We start from the raw sequence: 6,071 nt of genomic DNA on the forward strand, positions 1-6,071 counted from the left end.
CTCACGCGCGGCAACGCGACAAAATGGGTGTCCTCCCCGGGAAAAATCGACGTTCCAGACGCGTTGGCGCTGTATATTTTGTCATCCGGGGTCGCTCGGACGATGTCGTCGACAATCGGGTCAAAAACGCGTCGAAATTCAAATTTTACAAAATTTTGACCAGCGATCGATCATCCTAAAAAGTTTAATTGAGCATTGGACAAGTAACAATACAGGCCATGCGAATTGCGGTGATCGGACGTATAGACCCTCTGAATTGCAAAGCTTGTGCTCGCGGGAGTGTTACAGGCCATGCGAATTGCGGCGATTGGACGTATCGACCCTCCGAATTGCGAAGCAATGTAATCCACTGCAATCAATATGTATAAATTTTTTAATGAGGGTATAAATGGTCCCATAAAATCCAATCTCCATGCATAAAAAATTTCAATTTCCAAATTAAAATTTAGAGGCATTTAATTTCTTCTTGAAATATTACCTAATCTTTGACAACAATCATATATATATATATATATATTAACATCTCTAAATAGAGTAGGCCAATAAAATCTATATTGTAAAATATTATGAATAGTTCTATTATTCCCAAAATGAACTTCAAATTCAGAATCATTACATTTTTGGATAATTTCCTGAATTTTACTATAAGGCACACATCATCTCATTACTAAATCTTTGCATCATTTATATAAATAAGGATAATTCAAAAAATATGATTTTGCATCATAAATAAATTTTTTTTCCTGTTGTTTTATCAGCCCGTAAGGTAAAATACCACTAACAATATAATTTACAATATCAGCATACCACGGTATTTCCCATCCTTTTACAGCATAAAGTTGTTCATCAGCAAAATTTTCAATAATTTCTCTTTCCAAATTAATTATTTCTTATTGTTCTAGCCTAGAAAGATGATCAACAATTTGATTATCAGTCCCTTTCCTATCGATTATTACAAAATCAAACTCTTGCATAAGAAGTACCCATCTAATTAATCTTGGTTTAGCATGCTTCTTTTGCATTAAATATTTAATAACCGAATAGTCAGTATGCACAACACATTTAGCCCAATCAGATATGACATAAACTTATCAAAAGCATACACAATGGCTAATAATTTTCTTTTAATGGTAGTGTAATTAATCTAAGAATCATTAAGAGTGTTACTAGCATAGTATATAACTTTAAAAATATTATCATATCTCTACCCTAAAACAGCTTCTATTGCATAATCACTAGCATCACACATTAATTCAAAAGGTTTCTCCTTATCAGGTGAAACAATTATAGGAGAAGCGATAAATTTTTCCTTTAAAGTTTCAAAAGCTTTAAGGCAATCTTGATTAAAGTCAGCTTTTATATCTTTTTCCAGAAGTTGGCATAAAGGTTTAGTAATTTTTGAAAGGTCTTTAATATATCTCCTGTAAAATCTGACATGTTCTAGAAAGCTCCTAACTCCTCTTACTATAGTAGGTGGAGGTAAGTTTGATATAACCTGTATTTTTGCAGGATCTACTTCCATGTCATTTTCTGAAATTTTATGCCCAAGCACAATTCCTCCTGCAACCATAAATTGACATTTTTCCCATATCAATACTAGATTAGTATTTAATATATCTCCTATAAAATCTGACATGTTCTAGAAAGCTCTGAACTCCTCTTACTATAGCAGGTGGAGGTAAGTTTGATATAACTTGTATTTTTGTAGGATCTACTTCCATGTCATTTTTTAAAATTTTATGCCCAAGCACAATTCCTCATGCAACCATAAATTGACATTTTTCCCATATCAATACGAGATTAGTCTTTTCACAACATTCTAGAACTTTCTATAAATGATTTAGACATATTTTAAATGAAGTTCCAAATACAGAAAAATTGTCCATAAAGGCTTCAATCCCTTTTTCAATCAAATCACTAAAAATTGACATCATACATCTTTGAAATGTTGCAAGTGCATTACATAATCCAAATGGCATTCGCCATAAATGTTGTTTTCTCTGGTGTGATCTCCATCTTTAGTCTAGTAGGCTGCAAACTCTGAGCAGCAGCTTGTGCTGATGCAGTCTGAATCTGGTGTAGTATCTTCTTGGATGATTTGTTCCAGAATGTACCCCAATCACTATGATTTAAATACAAATCTATCAAGGTGATTGGCCAGCCAAAATCATATTTACAGAACCTCATTCAGGTTCTTTTAAATACACTTTTGGTATGGTTATATTTCCTTATTTGAGATTTCTCTCGAGCCAATCCTTAAAGCTGAAACATCCCTCTATGGTGTGTCCAAGGAGACTGTGGTACGGAAAATAGTTGGAATGATCTTTCTTATCAACCTCGTCTAATTTCTTTGGCTCTGCAAATCTGAACTTGGGTTTCTTTATTAGATTTTTGAACATCTTTGTTACAGCTTCATCCTTGAAGGAATATACCTTGTTCATCCAATCTATAAATGACAGACATTTGTCTTGTATGGTCCCCTCAGAAATGGTTGCTAACCAAACTAGTAATATTGCTAAATCTGTTGCTAATCAAACTGGTCATATTGTGACGACTGTTGGGAACCCTAACGAGACTGCTCAGCCTGGATCCTCTTTGGCTGCATTCCCTTATCAACCGTGGCCACCGTCCCAGATTTCTTCTTAAATTTCATGACTATTCTAGATTTTACAGTCTTTTTCTGGAACTCCATATGCTTAACCTTCTTCTATAGGCTATTGGCTTTGCTAAGTAGTTTCTTAAACGTCATGATTGTGAGTCCCTTGAGCATGAAAGCTACTGGTCCATGAATGCTTTTGAGTAGAATCTTAATCGCATGTTGTTTCTATAGCTGAGTTTCACACTTCATGCTTAAGTTTCTCCATCCAAGATAGTCAACCAAGGTCTCATTGGGCTTCTACCTCTCCACCAAAGGACCACCTATGACGACATGATGTTAATCTTCGGCAAACCTCTTCACGAACAAATTTTCCAACTCATAAAATGTCTTCACTGATCTATTTTGTAGCTCGACGCACCAATCCAAAGCAATCCTTGACAAATTTCGGACAAACTGACAACATAGAAGAACTTCATTACCTCTAGTATTGCAACAACTAGCCCATAAATGTGCTATATACTGGCAGGGATTTTCGGTTCCATCAAACATCTTAAATTTGGTGGCACAAAGCCCTTAAGGTATGGTATGGCATCAAATTTCTCTGGGTAAGGTCTACCCTTTAAAATTGATGCCCCTACTTTGGATTGGGCTGAAGCCTCCCGTATCTGTTGTTCAACCAAGTGCTTGATGTTTTTCTCTAGCTCCAAACTCTAAATAGAATTTTTTTTCTATGGCTCGCCTCTACTAGTTGAGGCAACTTACTTTCTGTCATATGTGATATGTACAATCTTGGGTTGGTTGACCTCTGGAGATGCCATTTGCTGCGATTGTGACTGCTCGTGCATTGTATACATGGCAGCTATGGTGGCAGCCATCTCTTCCATCCATTTCTCCATCCGGCTGATCTATTTGTCTCATAATTGAATGGCCTTATGCAGATCATCCGCAGCATTTTCCTCACAAGAAAGTGGAGCATCACACGTAAATGTAGCGACCCTAGTCTTAGTGACATTGATCTCCAAGGACTCCTCAATGAGATGGTCTATAAAATCAAAATCTTCATCGTCATCAACACCCACTCCTCACTCTTTAGCCAATTCTGCAATCTCAACTATGAGATTTTCTACTTTATCTTTGATTATTTTTTTTAATCAACTTGAGATTTGTGGGTCTTTCTTAAACACTATCTTGTTCAAAAACTAACTCTATAACAATGGCGATAATAACCTCCAACATTTCAAACCTATGCTTCATTCCCTGGGACTACCCTACGGGCTCATTAGAAAGTACTAGTGCGGCACTCTTGGATACCTGCACTCTCTTCATTGGCATCAATGCCTTAAGTTGGAGTGTCTTGGAGGAGGCATCGGTGTGTCGAAGAGAATTATGCTCCCCACGGTGCAGACTAAGTATATCAGTAAACGGGTCTCTTCCCTTTATCCTTCTTCGGGAGGTTTTCATTAATGAGTATCCTCAGACCCAAACGTGGCTTAATTGGTTGATGTATTGCAGGCTTTGGAATAATGGTGATAGAATTTGTGATGGTAGGAACAGTACTGACTTGGTTCCAAAGACAAAATCTGACTGGAACACGGGTTGGGGGTACCTCTGCTGATCTCTGGTACTGAGGGATGGGTCTGATTTCTTTCAAAATTTCACTTTTCATGCGAGGTTAAACTTTGCAACCCACTCGCTTGAGCAGCTCGGTAATTGAACAACCCTCTTTAGCAGCTAGTCTCTCAAATGCAGTACAGACTCTGGTGATAGAAGTGGGCCTCACCCTCTTCTTAGCATGATCCCGTGGTGACGACAGAGCTGCAGCAATCCTATGGAGGCTCTCATCTCCAGAGGTGTCTGACAAAGGATGAAACCTACTCCCTCAAAGGAGAGGATAGGTATCAAGTAATCTAAGTTCCTCCTGTTAAGGAATCTCATCAACAAATACTAATTTTGTAGCCTTGGCCCTGGCAGACCTCTGGATCTTACGGTTACGATTTCTTTTCTGTGAATTGGTCAGTGTTGCAGTCCTTGAACTAGAGCCAATCTCAAATACTGATGACAATGTACCAAATGCATCAACTGAATTCTCTTCAATCACATCTTTTTTCCCTTGGAGAATGATGCGGTATGCACAGTAACAGTGAATCTGATGGCAATAGGTGAAACGAAACTCCTCGACATGGGAGCGGCAGATCTGGCGGGCACGGGAACAATAAACCTAACGAGTGTTGCGATGGTAGTGATCTTTGCCTTCTTGTAAGAAGGGAAATCCTGGTGGTAGTTCAAATTAAATTCATCAGATGGCTTATGGGCATCCGTGATGGTAACTTTCATGACGACAAATGGGGCTTTGCCGAGCACAACCTCAAACTTGTTGAATCTAGATCTAAAATTGATCATCAAAGCAATGTTGTGGGTCTCGCAGACGGCAGGCATGTTACAAGAAAAGGTGAGAGATGGGAACACCATCGTAGAACCTTTAAAAAAAAGTTCCAAGGGTTAGTATTGGCTAATAACTTGTAATTCTAGTGCAAGCACAAAAAATTATGAAGGTCATTCTGCAAATTGAGCACATCTTATCTTATTTTCATTTTCAAATTTATTGTTTATTTGTAATTATATCATTGAAGAGTTTAGTTCAAAATTAAATAAGGGCAAAGTGACGTAACAACTTGGCTCGATTTGCAAAATAACAAACCAAACACGAAAGATACGAAGAAAAGGTGAAGTTTAGGACCATGTGCAGGACCAAGTTCATAACGCGCATCTCTTGAGTAAAACTAGTTTACCAACACACCTATTGGGGTCACGACCCCACGGCCGTCGGAATCAAAATCCCTTCACCCGCTTCGCAGAGACGTTTAATTTATATATATATATATATATATATATATATATAGTTTTGAAAAATAGTATTTTAATTTTGAAAATACGAGACCGAACCAATCTCATTTAAAAAATAGTTTAAGTAAATGAGTACAACACAATAAGTGATTGATAACGACTTTATATATGCTTAAAAATACAAGAATTTGATACTGTTGCTAGAAGATTTAATTCCCTGACAATGGCGCCAAAAACTTGACAGCAATTATAGATTTGATAAAGATGTATATAAAATATTCAATAATTGCAAAGTCACACTTATCAACGCAAGTATATGTATCACTCAAGTAATACATGACTCTAATGGAGTCATGGATATCGATCCCACAGGGAGTACTATTAGAGGCTACGAACTAATATTTTAGAAAATCAATACTTAATCACAACAATATAGTTCAAATTGTTTATCTGTCAGTAATAGACAATTGAAATAAATATGTAATTTTAATAACTCTTAAATAACTAATTCTACTAATAAAGTTTCTAATTTGAAGTTCAATATATAAGAAAGCATCCTCTCCTTATCAATGAAATTTAAGTGAATGGATAACTTGAATTAGGGATAAAGTGAATTAGTTCAAATTGG

The sequence above is a fragment of the Phalaenopsis equestris genome, unplaced genomic scaffold (genome assembly GCF_001263595.1).
Source record: "Phalaenopsis equestris unplaced genomic scaffold, ASM126359v1 Scaffold000441, whole genome shotgun sequence".
NCBI classification, from domain to species: Eukaryota; Viridiplantae; Streptophyta; class Magnoliopsida; order Asparagales; family Orchidaceae; genus Phalaenopsis; species Phalaenopsis equestris.